Source organism: Pseudorasbora parva, chromosome 20, assembly GCF_024679245.1.
Source record: "Pseudorasbora parva isolate DD20220531a chromosome 20, ASM2467924v1, whole genome shotgun sequence".
Classification (NCBI taxonomy): Eukaryota; Metazoa; Chordata; class Actinopteri; order Cypriniformes; family Gobionidae; genus Pseudorasbora; species Pseudorasbora parva.
The window spans coordinates 7092041-7109717 of record NC_090191.1 but is presented as its reverse complement, the minus strand read 5'-3'; the positions used below and the strand labels follow the sequence as shown (position 1 = coordinate 7109717).

Sequence of the window (17677 nt, the reverse complement as noted above, 5' to 3'; positions counted from 1 at the left end):
AAGCCAACAAATCAGAAATATATTTCTCCATGGCCTCCCTCTCGGGATTAGATAGAGAATATAACTTCCCCTTAGGCGGAAACGTACCTGGTATAAGTAATAAAAAAGTAATGAAAGTTTATTTGGTTTTTGGGTTACTAAACATCAAACAAAATGTACAGCAAATTCATTACAAACAAGGAGAATAACCGAAAAGGTGTAGGCTGAAGCCATGGCTTATTACGCCTACCCTATTCACAAAACAACATCTACCCATCAAACTTTAAACATAAACAATATACATGTGTATAGACATGTGCATACATACAAACATATTCATATACACGTGCTGAAGATATACTCATATACATACATAAACAATTATAAATGTTTGTGTGTTGCTTGTGTTGTTTCAGTTAATGCTCAACAATTATACATAAACTTATCTTTTTTTTAGCATTCATATATTTGTCATATATTTTAACTGTTTAAAAAAAAAAATGGCGTGGCCATGAGATCATCTGTAATACCATTCCACGACCCCTTTTACTGAAATGGTGTTCATTTTAAAGTTTGTTCTGATCTTTTAAAAAAATAAAAAAAAACATACTATCTCCTCTGTTCCCTGTTTTCAAACAAGCACAGTATGTTTTCAGGCAATATTTTACTTTTGACTACATGAAGACAAGAGTATTCAGACTGACTAGATCAGGAAATTTTATTGCTTTAAAATTTGCCGAATATTGAGTTTGTCGGTTCATTATACGGTGAATAATTGACTATCCTTATGGCTTTTTTTTTTTTTAATGTAAAAATAGGTTTTGTGTTTGTGATGTAAGCATGCCCCCATATTTCAACACAGTAAAAGAAATAAGGAACAATAAGAGAACAATACAAAACATACAATTGTTTAGAAAATACTTGGTTTTATGTAATATAGCTATTGTTTTAGACAGTTTTGATTGAACATAAGCAATGTGCGGCTTCCAGGATAATTTATGGTCTAATATTATTCCAAGAAATTTGTTTTCATTCACCCTTCATTATTATCCCAAAATTGGGATAATAATGAAATTGGTCTATAATTTGAGTATAAATGTCTATCACCACTCTTATAAATTGTAATAATTTTAGTAATTTTCATCTGATCTGGGAAGACGCCCGATTTAAATAACATATTGAAAATATAAGCCAGGGGTTCTAATATTAAATTAAATATATTTTGAACTAATTTCATATCAATATCTGTCTAATCGGGTGACCTTTTACTTTTAAAACCATTCACAATCTCCAGTATTACATTTTTGGTAATGTCAGACACATACATGGAGGAAGAGTTCCTACTAATATAGTCACAACACTTCATATTTTTGCTTTTTGAATCAATAATGCCTTTTGCCAGATTGGAACCAACATTAACAAGATACTCATTAAATTAATTTATGACCTTTGGATTTCTAATAAAGACTTCTTTGTCATTTATGAAATAATTGAGTCACTCTCGTTTGTGATTTGTTTTTTATTCATTTCTTTAAGTACTTTTAAGATCTATTGCAGTCATAGGGACAATGAGGAGGAAGAGAAGCAGCCCGGGACTAACTGAACACTTCCTTCAGGTCGAGGTACTCCGTCGACGCGTTAGATAAACCCACCGCCTCCTCTTGAAACACAGAACTAGACACTAACGAACGAGCAGACACAAGACAAGAGGCATAGCACTGAGTACTCCATGTTGAAATGGAGCCTTGACCCCAATCTACCCTGGGGTTGTGCTTCATAAGCAAGGGGTGCCCAAGGACGATGGGGGTGAGGGGGGTGTCCGTGATAAAAAAATTCTAGTGTCTCAGTGTGGTTCCCCGCAACAGTCAAGGTGATTGTGTCCGTAGTGTGTGTGATGGTAGGAAGTGTCTGACCATTCAGTGCGTGAACTGCAAAGGGTTTGTGAAGAGGAGTGATGGGAATGTGGAGGTGACGGGCAAACGCAAAAACCATATACAGTCTTGTTCAAAATAATAGCAGTACAATGTGACTAACCAGAATAATCAAGGTTTTTAGTATATTTTTTATTGCTACGTGGCAAACAAGTTACCAGTAGGTTCAGTAGATTCTCAGAAAACAAATGAGACCCAGCATTCATGATATGCACGCTCTTAAGGCTGTGCAATTGGGCAATTAGTTGAAAGGGGTGTGTTCAAAAAAAATAGCAGTGTCTACCTTTGACTGTACAAACTCAAAACTATTTTGTACAAACATTTTTTTTTCCTGGGATTTAGCAATCCTGTGAATCACTAAACTAATATTTAGTTGTATGACCACAGTTTTTTAAAACTGCTTGACATCTGTGTGGCATGGAGTCAACCAACTTGTGGCACCTCTCAGCTGTTATTCCACTCCATGATTCTTTAACAACATTCCACAATTCATTCACATTTCTTGGTTTTGCTTCAGAAACAGCATTTTTGATATCACCCCACAAGTTCTCAATTGGATTAAGGTCTGGAGATTGGGCTGGCCACTCCATAACATTAATTTTGTTTGTTTGGAACCAAGACTTTGCCCGTTTACTACTATGTTTTGGGTCATTGTCTTGTTGAAACAACCGTTTCAAGGGCATGTCCTCTTCAGCATAGGGCAACATGACCTCTTCAAGTATTTTAACATATGCAAACTGATCCATGATCCCTGGTATGCGATAAATTGGCCCAACACCATAGTAGGAGAAACATGCCCATATCATGATGCTTGCACCTCCATGCTTCACTGTCTTCACTGTGTACTGTGCCTTGAATTCAGAGTTTGGGGGTAGTCTCACAAACTGCCTGTGGCCCTTGGACCCAAAAAGAACAATTTTACTCTCATCAGTCCACAAAATTTCCCTCCATTTCTCTTTAGGCCAGTTGATGTGTTCTTTGGCAAATTGTAACCTCTTCTGCACATGCCTTTTTTTTAACAGAGGGACTTTGCGGGGGATTCTTGAAAATAGATTAGCTTCACACAGACGTCTTCTAACTGTCACAGTACTTACAGGTAACTCCAGACTGTCTTTGATCATCCTGGAGGTGATCATTGGCTGAGCCTTTGCCATTCTGGTTATTCTTCTATCCATTTTGATGGTTGTCTTCCGTTTTCTTCCACGTCTCTCTGGTTTTGCTCTCCATTTTAAGGCATTGGAGATCATTTTAGCTGAACAGCCTATCATTTTTTGCACCTCTTTATAGGTTTTCCCCTCTCGAATCAACTTTTTAATCAAAGTACGCTGTTCTTCTGAACAATGTCTTGAACGACCCATTTTCCTCAGCTTTCAAATGCATGTTCAACAAGTGTTGGCTTCATCCTTAAATAGGGACCACCTGATTCACACCTGTTTCTTCACAAAATTGATGACCTCAGTGATTGAATGCCACACTGCTATTTTTTTGAACACACCCCTTTCAACTAATTCAACTAATTGCCCAATTGCACAGCCTTAAGAGCGTGCATATCATGAATGCTGGGTCTCATTTGTTTTCTGAGAATCTACTGAACCTACTGGTAACTTGTTTGCCACGTAGCAATAAAAAATATACTAAAAACCTTGATTATTCTGGTTAGTCACATTGTACTGCTATTATTTTGAACAAGACTGTAATTACCCTCCGCTTCAGAATCCACGAGGGACTGGCAGTCGTGGGATCCGGTATCCCATTAAAATCTACCCAGAAGGAGAGTCGTGGATGAGGATTTCCCCAATGCTGCTCCACCTGACAGTAGCCCCCTCTGTACTGTCGGGCTTGATCCCTTGATCCAGTACGGGCTGCGATTGAGAATTAACATTTCAGATCGGAAACCTCGTCGGGCTGTGATGTAGGCATGCAATGGGCTATCCAAATCGATGGGACTCCGAAACAACAAGCAGAAAAGCCAGGACACACATGGACAGGAACCCAGACGAACTGCAATAATCTGGGTGAGAACCTCATATAAATAGCCCCGGTGATGAGTGCAGCAGGTGTCTGTGATCAGAGTGAACAGCAATCAGAAACCACGCCTCTAACAAAACTACACACACAAAAAAAGGTGAGATGTGATTCATATAACATGACAATAGTTTATTAAACAATTGCTTTTCCAGAACCATGTATAACAGCTTTTGACCAGGCATTTGAAACAGCTACCAAATTGGGTCCTATAAGCAGACACGATTTCACACCCGGACAGGTTTTGTCATGACACCGGCAATATACCAAAACTTTACGCCACTCATGAAGCGGAATTATGCTTTAGGAAGCCAGAAAAGAAAAAGAAAAAAAGGAAGAGGAGGAAAAAAAAGATAGTGGTGAAGTGATAAATTCCACTGGATAAAATAGCTCTACTTGTACAAAAATGGTGTAATTTTGCAGCAGGTAGGCTAGCCTCATGTCGTTTGACACCCGTGAGACTTTCGTTCATCTTTGGAACACAAATTATAATATTTTGGTTGAAATCCGATGGCTCAGACAGGGCTTCATTGACACCAATAACATTTCCTCTCTCAAGACCCATAAAAGGCACTAAATATGTCATTACAAAGTCCATCTCACTACGGTGGCTCTACAATCATTTTATGAAGCAATGAGAATAGTAAACAAAGAATAGTTTTTGTGCGCCAAAAAAAAAAGCTAAATAACAACGTGTGTAGTGATGGCGGATTTGAAAACAAAGCTTCAAACTGTTATAAATCAGTTTATCGAATCTGCGGTTCGGATCGCCAAAGTCATGTGATTCGAGGCTTCAGGAAGTGTTGTTTTGAAATAGGCCATCACTATATAAGTCGTTATTTCAGTTTTTTTTTGTTTCTATTTTTTTTTTTAGAATTTGGAATTTATGGTGGTTATTGCCCTGCCTCAGATTGCATGTATAACCAAATTATAATCAGAAAGTGCATGTTCTGCTCTTTCAGTGGGTTGTCTTTTTATTTTTAGCACTAACGATGGCAGAGATATTCAAGGAGTTTAGCACTATAGATTTTATATTCTAGTTTGTGATAACCTTTCTTTAAAAAGAAGTCAGTTACCACTTGTTTCCCTGTCATTTTGTTTTCTTTTCCTCTCCTGTCTTTCCTGGTCTCTTTTGGCTTTCTTTGAGAAAGACTTTTCTATAGCAGAAGTTTGGGCTCCACCAGATGCTTGACTAACTAGCATAAACCAAATGTGTGCAGATGGACTAAACCATTTGGCGCATTAGCAAGGTGTGGGACCGTAAAACTTTAGATAGTTGAAGTAGCTGTACTGCTTAAATACAAAATTAAAGTTTTTGAAGGAAAATATAAGTAATGTCACTCTGATGAAACAATTTTATGTGAAGTGTGCATATTTACTACCAATTGTCATGTTACGGGGGAATTTTTTGTTTTTTTTTTCCATCTTGAAACCAATTTTATTGGATTCCCTAAACCCCAAAAATGTACACTTTGACACGAAATTTGTCATTATAGCGATAACAGTAGCAAAGATATGGGCTCTAGAGTATTTCCGACGCATTAGCGGCCATTTAAAAAAAAAAAAAAAACAGTTTATTTCTGATACAAAGTGTGATCTCAATTGTGTCTTAGGATAAATTAATTTGTATGGCCCTAAGGTACTTCCATAGAAAAGGGGACCTTTGCATCATGACGAAGTCAAAAGTCACTTAACCTCCCTACTATATGGCTAACTTGATGTCTGAAACTCTTTCCACACTATTTGCAGGGGAAAAGGCTTCTCTCCAGTGTGAATCCTTATGTGGGTTTTAAGGTTTGCTTTTCGGTTGAAAGTCTTTCCACACTGTTGGCAGGTGTAAGGTTTCTCTCCAGTGTGAACTTGCATATGTCTGTTAAGGCATCCTTTTTCAGTGAAACATTTTCCACACTGTTAGCAGGTGTAAGGCTTCTCTCCAGTGTGAATTTTTATGTGAACTTTAAGGTTTGCTTTTCGGCTAAAACTCTTTCCACACTGTTGGCAGGTGTAAGGCTTCTCTCCATTGTGAACTCGCATATGCCTGTTAAAGCTTCCTTTATCAGTGAAACTCTTTCCACATTGTTGGCAGGTGAATGGCTTATCTCCAGTGTGTATCCTTATGTGGGTTTTAAGGTTTGCTTTTCGGTTGAAAGTCTTTCCACACTGTTGGCAGGTGTAAGGTTTCTCTCCAGTGTGAACTCGCATATGTCTATTAAGGCTTCCTTTTTCAGTGAAACACTTTCCACATTGTTGGCAGGAATAAGGCTTCTCTCCAGTGTGAATTCTCATGTGGATTATAAGGTGTCCTTTTTCGGTGACACTCTTTCCACACTGTTGACAGGTGTAAGGCTTCTCTCCAGTGTGAATTTTTATGTGAACTTTAAGGTTTGCTTTTCTGCTAAAACTCTTTCCACACTGTTGGCAGGTGTAAGGCTTCTCTCCATTGTGAACTCGCATGTGCCTGTTAAAGCTTCCTTTATCAATGAAACTCTTTCCACATTGTTGGCAGCTGAAAGGCTTCTCTCCAGTGTGAATTCTCATGTGGATTATAAGGTTTCCTTTTTCATGAAAACTCCTTCCACACTGTTGGCAGGTGTAAGGCCTATCTCCAGTGTGAATTTTTATGTGGACTTTAAGGTTTGCTTTTCGGTTAAATCTCTTTCCACACTGTTGGCAGGTGTAAGGTTTCTCTCCATTGTGAACTCGCATGTGCCTGTTAAGGCTTCCTTTATCAGTGAAACTCTTTCCACAATGTAGGCAGGTGAACGGCTTCTCTCTAGTGTGAACTCTCATGTGGCCTCCAAGGTGCCCTTTATGTCTGAAACTCTTTCCACACTGTTGGCAGGTGAAATAACTTTTAGTTCCTGTCTTTTGAGCTCTTTTTTGTGAGGAACTCTGTTTAGCCTGTGTCGATCTTTCTCCAGTCATGAAATCATGATGTTTATCATAATGGTCTTTCTCTTCTTCCCTTTCATTAAGTTCATGACTTGCCTCTTTCAATACCATGAGATCTAGGGCAAAAGCACACAAAATAATTTAGACATTTAAAGCATCAATACAAGGGTATAGGGTAAGATTCCATGTTATCATTCATGTTTTCCGCATCGCGAAAATCATATGGCTGTAAGTGATAGTTGGAGTATTAAAGAGAGTTAGTTATCTATTGAAGTGTTCAATTTATTACCGTTAGTGTAAGAAAACATGCAGTTAATAGAGAACGGAGGCCTGTTGCATGAAGCTAGCTGAACTAACTTTTGAGTTTCAGAGTAGGTTTAGAGTTGACAAATCCAGATAAATCCAACGTGGTTTAGATCAAGTTTAACTTGATTTGTTAAAAATTGTTTGACTGTTTCTCAAGCTTGGTATAAACCTTCTCTGTGAACTCGGGTTTAATCCAGAGTTAGCGATTAACTCTGAAGCGCGTGCACCTGAAAGAGTGACACGTGCGGCAAACAGCCAATCGCATTGCCTGTGTGATTCACTTCATGCAAGAGAGAGGGCGCAATTCACTTCTCTTCTGAGATTAAGAGATCGTTTTTAAAATGATCATGAAATTAAATGCGTTTACAAGGCAGGAATAAACCCTGCTGCTGCAGCGACTGTTTGAAAAAGCAGCTTAAAGAATATCTGACTATATCAATGCATGATGTGAATCAAAGAAATATGCCTAATTATAGGTTCACTAAGAGCTCAAATGAATACACGTTGTTTAAAAGAATTATGAATGCATGTTTTATATTTATATTAATATTTGTCTACTTGTCAATTCATATAATAATTATATGAATATATTAAATTATCATTTTAAAAAAATCAACGTAAAATTAAAAGTAATTATAATTTGTATATAATAAACAATTACCGCCAAAGGATGAGGAATTTTGTCTCTATTGTCTCTAACTTTAAAAAAACCCCGCCGCGGGTCACTGCTGAAAGCTGATGCGTCTTCAGAGGTGGACAAAGTACACAACTTTATTACTTAACTAAAAGTAAAAGTACTACTGGTCAAATATTACTCTGTTACAAGTGAAAGTTGTAAAAACAGATTTTTACTAAAGTAAAAGTAAATATTTGTATTTAAGTAAGTATTTGTTTTAAAAAGTACTTAAGTATAAAAGTAAATTTCCTTTTTTATGCCAATGCATTATTTTATTATTATTGTATAAATGCACACTGTCATCATGGTTTAAGCCAGTCAGTGATGATCCATCTGACATACTACCATACGACTAACTAAAAACTAATTTAAATACTTGTATATAAGTTACAAAGCTCTTTAAAAAAGCTGCTGTCACTTTAAAGCCGAATGCACGGATCCAATACACTGATACACATCTGATATTCTCCCTACTTTACTCTTCTCTTTCTCACAGACATTTATATAATTTAGCCAAGAAAGGAGTTTTAAATGGTGGTTAAAAAAACCGGGCAACCAATTTATTCAACTCTTTACATTCAGGCGCTAGAGACGTTATTCCTTGAATAAATATAAACGCATTTGACAGAAAGATCTCAGAAAATCTAAAAACTGTTGAAATGACAGATAGCATCTGGATATAATAGCTTTAGCAGTGATCTCACTTTAGAAACTGCAGTTAGAGTCTGACGATCTATTATATAACAATACATCAACATGCTTCATAAAAAACATCTTCTGTCAATATTCCTGAGAGGCCAATAATGCCATAAAATCTCAAAATATGCGTTAATTTTTATTTAATCAATTTTCCAGCGAGTGCACTTGAGATAGCCTACACTGAAATGAATAGTGTTTATTGTTGGAATTATTGGTCGCTCCGTGAAACGCGCTGTGCATTCCTCAGTTCCTATGGAAGTGTCCTAATCACTGATCTATATGAGTTATATAGATATATAGAGTTGGATATATAGAGAGAGTTATAGATTTATATAGATCAGTGGTCGTAACTCTGTTTTTCAGCGGCACTGGCCAAAACGTGATTGGATGGAGTGAAAACGTGCTACGATTGGTCAGCACGATGTGGCCGTGATCTGATTGGCTTAAGTAGACGGTGGGTGGAGTCTACGTATTTGTGGATTATCTTGAGTCTAGACGCTAGAAATGTTTCAAAATCCACGTGCTGTGCTGCGATCCACAAATGCGCAAGACGAGATCTACAAATGCAGAGGAAGCCATCAACAAATGCACAGGAAGCGATTCACAAATGAATGCAGCTTATGCAAGGCAGAGTTGTGTGTTTTTGACATGTGTGCATTTTTTTGTTACTCACAAATATCATTGTATTTATTTGTGAATCTAATTTACTATTGTGAAACTCCTGCATATATTTGTGGATCTCATTCTATTGATTTGTGAAATTATTTATTTTTTGTGAATCACTTTACATTTATTTGTGGATAACAATATATTTGTTTGGAATAATGCAACAATATTACCCCCATAAGGGATTAAGACAGGATTCAAATCCCAATGTACTAATTTCTCTAACGCCCCTTGGGAAATTAATATCATCAAAATAGGGCCATTGTTTATAAAATCTACTGAAAATGTTTAGACCAAGTAGATATTGGGTTTAATGTTACACAAAATAATTGTTTTGTTTAGCGTACTTCAGGTTTAAATCGCTGTTTGATTATACTTCTGTATATTCTCTATTTATGTAGAGCTAAGGATTTTAATAAGAATCAATTGACTGAGTTCTAGCCTGGATGCCAGCCGAACTTAGCCCTGCCCACAAATTTTTTAGGTCGTGCAGTTCGGTCTGGCATTGCTCCATAGAGGAGTAATCATCCCCAAACAGAAACTGTTCGGACCAATGAAATCATCAGGGCGGGCTTTAGACGATGATGGACAGATGATCAACAGTAACGTAGTCATGCACGTCATCAAAGGGGCTTGGATTATATTTTTTCGAATCCTAAACGGAGAGCTTGTTTGTATATGCATTCACCTTCACAATTTCTCTCAGAAATGATGATCATGTTGGGTAAGTACTCTGTGTATAATTAAATTATTCATTTTTTTTACAACAGCGGCAAAGATCGTTTATTCTAGCCTGATTTCAGCGCACGTGCAGACAGGGTTGCCAAGTTTTTACAACAAAACCCGCCAACTCCTAACCCTAAACATTAGCTTCTCCGGGGGGGTTCTCTGGGGGAAAAATGGCGTTTGGGGGGTAAAATGTGTGTTATTTTGGCAAGGTTGCCTGCTAAAATTCGCACTTATGGGTCTATATATCACATAGTAGTCGCTTCAACCCGCGGACATAGAAAACAACCCGCAGGGAAAAAACGCGGACTTGGCAACACAGTCCAAGTTGACATGTTGACATTTGACAATGCGTCGCTTCGTTGCTCTGATTGGTTGTAGCCAGGGCTCTCAAGTCTCACGCATTGGGCGTGAGACACACGCATTTCAACCCGTTCACACGCTCACACGCCACACCTTGTATTTCTCACGCAGAGAAATCGCCAGGGTAACACGCGCGCTATTAGAGGAATCAAACAAGCGAGTTCCCCATAGAGTTCTGACGGCCCTGCCACGCACCAGTTAATCTAATAAAAATAGAGACCGAACAGCCAATCATAAAATAGATTTGCTGTATCTGGGTAAGATATAGATATTCCCTCCACCCACACGCACGGCCTCGCTCATTGAATCAAATGAGCAACTACAAACCCCGATGACAGATGCAGAGACACAAAGATAACGGTGTCAAGATAAGTTTCTGACAGCACTTTATTTTCTGTTCTTAATCCCTCAACAAAACTTAAAGGAAGCCTTGTCTCAATCATGATTTGCATGAAATGCATTTTGCTATCCTACGTTATTGCGCTCTCACTCAGTGAACATCTGTGCTCTTCTGCACTCGTGAATGCAGTGATAGACAGCTGTCCACATTCGACTGGTGTCTGGATGTGATTTTTTTTAAAACTCACTTTCATTAATTAATTTATTAAAAGTAACTCCATTTTGTAAGATCATTTTCATCTAGTAATTCCAAACATCACGAGGCAGACGACATTAGTGATCAAATACAGTCGAGTTATTAACCGGCTCCACAGCACCACCCAGTGGATTTAGTTAAAACTGCGAGATTTAAAGGGGTGTATAATGGATTTACTGCATTTAGGCCAGCGAAGCAATATAGTAAAATTTCAATATTATTTTTATTTTTCGAACAATAATTACATATCAAATATATTCGTGCTCACCCCTATTTATGGAAGCTGAAGTGTAGCGATATAAAATTTGCAATGCAATATGTAAAATGGCAATGCATTTCAAAATTTACATTTACATTTTCCATACCATGTGTGCAACATTTGGAGCAAAATAATAATTCAAATTGAATAATATAATTTACATTTGCTATTTCCTACACTAGTTTTAACATAAAATTTAAACATAAATTGTATATTGTAGGCTAATACTTTATATAAGTTGCAAAATTAAAATGTATTACAGAAATAATTAGATGTGTTTAACATGTTCAAGCAATTCCAAAAATTATGCCACATCACTGCACTAGCCATTATTTTTAATGGAAAGGAGACATAGGTGTTATTCAAGCATTAATTAAATTGTGCATGGTGGCAAAAAATTTTTTTTTACATTTTGTTATTTTAACTGAATTCAGAAATGCTTTTGAAATGAAAAACTTTGCTTTTAATAAACAAAATACATATTTGAAATAAAGACTGTTTGGAGTTGGGTGCTCCGTTCCCTGAATCTACAGCCTTTGTTGTTATTTTGAGTGTACACAAATAAAAGTAGACAGTTTATAATTATGTCTTGTACTTAGCCTATCTGTATGGCTAAAAAATGATGGTGTATTGGTGTGGGAGTTGTTTCCGCTGTCATAAAGAGAGGAAAAAATACAACCATACTGATATAGCAAACAATAATCATAGGCAGCTTGTCTAAGATTATTTGAGAGTAAAATAATCTCTGTTGTAAACCACAGCTCACTTCAGCACGACCGTGCTCATGTTAAGGTGCCACCAACCCCTGGGCTGAAGGCCTCAAAAACCTGCTACCAACACCAATAAACAACACTAACCATTCTCTCTCTCTCTCTCTCTCTCTCTCTCTCTCTCTCTCTCTCTCTCTCTCTCTCACACTAATTAAATACATATTTATTTTATTTGTACGAATTTGTCATTTTTCATATCAGACCGCCGTACCCAGCCAAATCCACGGCCGAAATCTCACTCTGAACTCAGTTCAAAACTTGAGAGCCCTGGTTGTAGCTATCCAATTGATGTCTTTCCTGGTTCGGTTAAAACACGCCTCATAATCACAGCCCAATGGAGCAGTTTCAGACTCATATTCTGACTAGAATTGAGTATGACCACGTCAGGCTAAGTGAGTTCAGCTTTGAGAATGAAACCAACCTGTTTGTTCCTCAGATTTGCCATCTTTCACCTTAAATGTTTCCTCAATCTTCATGTCTTCGCTCTCCTCTTTAATAAACTCTATCTTCACGTCTTCAGTCTCCTCTTTAATGAACTCCATCTTTATAATAGTGTGTCTCGTGGATCTCAGTCACTTCTCCGGGAATTTGTCTGTGTTTGTCCTGTTTAAGATTAAAATAATAAAAGGGAAGAAATAAAAAGCATCAAAACTAAATCTTTAAGTGTCTCAATCAGCTTGAGTTCAGTCACTGGTAAGAGAGTTAGAGAGAGTTAATGGACTTAAATCAGCTGATTAGACTAAAAACACTTAACTAAATCTATGAGTGTCTTTATCAGCTCTAATTCAGTCACGAGTAAGAGAGTCAGAGAGAATTAATGGACCTAAATCATCTGATCAGACTAAAAACATTTAAAACAAGCACTACAAATTAATAAAAGAACGCAACTATACAGACTCTTCATATTTAGGCATTTATGATCTACATTTAATTAATTTAATATTATTTTAAATAATTACACTGCCATGTAAACATTAGCTGTTGTTTTGTTAAAGGTGCCCTAGAATGAGTTGAAACAATATGTTAAATTGTTCTCTAATATCTAAATAGAGGGTATGTGGTTTATTTAAGGTGAAAAATTGTCCAGATACAGTTTTACAGGTCCATTTGGAAGGGTCATAAATATTAATGCAGAGTTCTGCTCTGATTGGCTGTTTCACTCACCTGCTGCTCAATGACCGCTAACACTACGTTATAGCAACCATCATGGGAATGATTTTACAACGATAGCTTCTCAACTTTGAATCACGAACTGAACTAGGTAGCGCATAAATATGTTGTTTACAGTAACGTTACAGTTTGACAGTAGAGTAGTGATTTAAAAGTTGATTTATTTAGCCAAACAAAGTAATGTAGAAGCCACTCAAAATAGTCAGTGTCATGTTTACTACTCATCCACTGCAAAATAATCATACTTCAGTTCTCAAAAATATATATTTATTTAACAAATTGACTAGAAGCTTTAATGACTATCGTTTCAACTTAGATGGTGAAGAAAGTGACGTTAGCTACAAGGATCAAATGAGCGATCTGTAAGCAACTAAACAGTAAACGTAGTTAGTTTCTGAGTTATGAGTTAATGATGAAATATTGGCTCATTTAGATTTCAATCCATTAAAAGGGACTGACATACATGTTGTATTTTATGACAAGACTGGCAGGAATTTATAATATTAACCATTGCCATTTGACAAATTGTTATGTGAGCTACTTGGCATTTCCCATTGTTACTTTAACATCTTGCGTTAGATTTGTGCTGCGTTCCACTCCACTTTAAGACACGCACTTGAAAACTTCCCTAAGCACTTCCCCTCGGGGAATCCGCACCACCATTTTGAACTGCGTTCCACTTCGTGAAGCATTAAAAAAACAACCTGAATACACCTATATATAATGTTGCATTAAACAATTTCGTAAAGGAAAAAAAACATAATAAATCAACTCCATAATGGATTCCAAGTGATCAAGGGCTTAGGGAGTTCCAGTTCAGTCCATTGCAAATGTTCCGCCAGTAGATCCACTCATGCAATGTAAGCAATGATGCACTTCTGATTGAACGAGACGGAGGGAAGTTCGCAGGTGAAGGACATAATAAAAACAAACTGGAACGCAGCACAAGACAAACAGGGGATATTATCGTAATGTTCTCTTACTAAGAAACTTTCAATTTAATCCGAAATGGGTTCCATAGTCAATAACTGGATAAAATCAGTACTTACTGCTTGCAGGAATACGGTTAATTCGGCCCTTTCTTCAGTATCAGACGCTGAGCGAATCCTGCTATATTGCTATTGCTCCTATATTGCTATTGCTCCTAGCATATGGCTTTGTATCAGTAGAAAGCCAAGAGTGTATTCAAATTATTGTGCTCCCCCTCCTCATATCCCGCTGAGACAAGAGATTTATGCATTTTATTTCTGGAAAAATTCCTTCGATGACGCAAATATCGTTAATTTGCGTCATCGGATGAATTTTTGGCCAGAGGCTAAAGATTACAGCCAACAGAGGGAGCCATTTCTGCATGCTTTCAACTCGAGCATGGTTGGTGGGATCTCACTCATAGCTCAGCTCGCAGCTGCAGCCTCAGGCATTTATGTAAACGGCGGCTGGCTGAGCAAAGTGTTTTAACTTCTCAAATTAATTCCTATGAAAGTTAAGCTTCCAAAGGCATGAACTGAAAATGCACCAGACTGAACACGCGCTGAACTACTGCCGCCGCGTTTACCTCAGCTCTCATCACGAATGTTTGTAATTTGACTCCTGCAGCGTTTGTGCTGACACTCCCTCAGCAGCTAATTACATATTGAACAGACACGTTCAGTTTTTTAATTGTAGTGTCTGTTCTCTAACTGAACTGATTTTATGAAAATGAATGCAGTTGCTGTGGTGAAGTGAAAGTGATCCAGTAATCTAGTAGCGATGGCTTTGGGAGTGTCCTCGTAGAGCAGCGAAGCATTCTGGGAATTGTCATATTTCATCCCCATGAGACAAAATTAGATTTTCTGTCTTTTCTCAGTCTAGAAAGCACCAAATTAAAAAAATTATTTCAAATTTCTACTACATTAATGACCCAGTTTAAATACAGATTCATCTTTCCAGCGCTGACCCAACTAACAGGGAACATTCTCAGAACGTTGGCTAACGTTCTCTGAAAGTTCTCTAAACGTTATCAAAAAACATTCTCGCAGTAACGTTATTAGAACGTTGTGCCAACGTTATTTGCTATTGAGAAACATTCTAAAAACGTTAGCTATAAAACGTTATTCTTACATTGTTAGTGGAACGTTTTAAAAACGTTACTGCATTAAAAAAAAGTATTAGTCATTACAAATTAGTCATACAGCTTTTTTCTCAAACTTCAGATACATAATTTAGAGACAACTTAATGACACTTAAATTCTATTTTCGTGTATATATATATATATATATATATATATATATATATATATATATATATATATATTTACAATCAGAAGAAAAATCTAGTAAACTAATTATGTACTAAATATAAATGTAATATAAATATAAAAGTCAATTATAAAAGTGGTTTTAGCTTTTTTTTAAAGAAAGAATAAGATGTCAATAAACAAAAGCAAGTACATTAAAGGAGAAAACAGGAATATTTTATTTGATCATACTCCACACCCTTTAAGAACGTTATTTAACGTTCCTAGAACCTAATGAACCTAATGAGAACGTTCAAAAACGTTTTTAGAACTTAATGGGAACGTTAGGGAAACATTCTTATAACCTACAATTGTTAACTGGGGAAGTACCCCTTTAAGGATCTCAGCGATTGCTACACAGTTGGTGTTATGTAGAAAATACTGTTTTTCCGTGGTGTTTTTCACACACCAAGGTTTACATATGAAGGAGGAGGCAATGGTGTTTGAGACTCACTGTATGTGATTTCCATGTATGGAAATCTTGTAATTTAACTATGGCAAGGTTAATTTAATGTTTCATTCTAAGGCACCTTTAAAGCTGTCATGACACATGTGTTTGTTGTTCTATTAATTTGCATTGTTTCAGCAGCAGAAGTCGTGATTCGAATCACCGAATCATTGCGCAAAATATTTGATTAAATTGACTCTGACTCTCCTTACTCGCCAGAGACTTTACTTGTGTTTATGGTGAACTGATTCACGATAGAGAGACAGAGAAATGAGACGCAGCTTTTCTGTTACTGGTGTGGATGCGATTTACTCACACACAATTTCCTTAATTAAAGTTCGATAAAGCATTACAATGTTATATTCAACAGTAAATAAATTTACTCACGTTGATTGTAAACACTCTGAAACATTGGACGATTTGTAATAATTTAAACAACTTAAATTCTTAAAACAATCCTTTCTTCAGCTGACTCGCAATATGCACTAGTGCTTATGACGTCACATAACCACACCAAAATAAAAGTCCCGCGCACTCTCTGCTGTCTATAATCACTAAACTGCAAAGAAATGTACGGTATGTATACTATTCTTTTTTTCCCCCTTTTAACCACATAAGTCCTATATTTAAATTAAAGCCATGGCAAATGTGATAAAAACAAACATGTTAAAGACTGTTTGAGTTTAAAGTAAAGTTCATAATGTTCGAATTGAAACACATGCAGTCAGTGTGTTTTGCCATCATTAAAAATGTGGACACATGAAGTTAATTTGAGTCTTAAAAAAGTGTAAAATGATAAATAAAAACATTATAATTATATTTCAAGAATCAGTGTAAATAAAATAACCAATATTAATTTTCAAATATTCATATATAATTTATTAAATACCAACTGTTATTGCTAAAAGGTTCAGTCGAAATACAAAATGTAATACTTCAAAGAATTTTAATGAAATCAAAAGTCAGTCTTTAATGTCAAGGGTCATTTGTGTGAGTTGCTGCCTATGTTGTGATTCAAATCGCTCACTAATGAGTGAACACATACTCAATTTACACTTGCTCCATAATCTATATTATTCCATAATATTATAATTTCAATTCTTATAAAAATCAGACAGTTCAATAAATATCTTGTTTATAACTTATACATAAATAAATATCTCTTTGTATTGTATTAATGTTTTTTCCTGAAAGTATTTAAGATTAATTTATAAAGTGGCAAACATAAGAAAAATGATTGTGAAATAGTGTTCGAGTTCATTTTGACAGGGATCATCTGCTGTAAGTAAATGTGTTCATGGTTTATTATTCACTATTATTGTTTACTTTCATGACTCTTTTTATAGTGTTTAGTTTAATATACACAATACAATAATCAGTTTATCGGAAACACTATGACTCTAGAAGCACATCCAGCAAAAATAACTTCATTGTAAAAACATTTCGTGTTTTTTTTTCATGCTGTGAAAATGTAGTGATAACATTTTCATCTTCCCATCTTTTTTTTTCACGTTATAAATGTTTTTTTGTTGTTGTTGTTGTTGTTTTTTTACAACATTGTAGATACATATCTATAATGTTTCATCACATTACCATATCTCCTTGTAACTTTACAGAAATGTAACTTACCATTGTGTTAAACGTATTTCAATTATTTTTTCAACATACATTTCTATGCACTGTCATTTTACTCAGCAGTGTGTGAACGGGACTTTTATTTTGGCATCCATGTGTGTCGTCATAAGGCCGCGCCGGGTTCCTGCATCTGTTGTGATTCGGTTGTGAAAGGTTTGTGTTTTAAGCGTTTAAAGCGATAAAAACCGTTTAAAGTGAAGTTTAATCATGTACTATATGTATTATTAAAAGTAACATTACATTTATGAACGTTGTGTGAGT

At 36.1% G+C, this 17677-nt stretch overlaps 1 protein-coding gene and 1 pseudogene across 1 annotated transcript in view; one reads left to right on the top strand and one right to left on the bottom strand.

Moving 5' to 3' along the window:
• Window positions 1-17677, top strand: part of LOC137049305 (gastrula zinc finger protein XlCGF57.1-like) — a 250594-nt gene that overhangs the window by 21029 nt on the left and 211888 nt on the right. The gene's annotated exons all lie outside the window — the stretch shown is intronic.
• The window catches only part of LOC137049410 (zinc finger protein 585A-like), a 42290-nt pseudogene continuing 28223 nt past the window's right edge, over window positions 3611-17677 (bottom strand).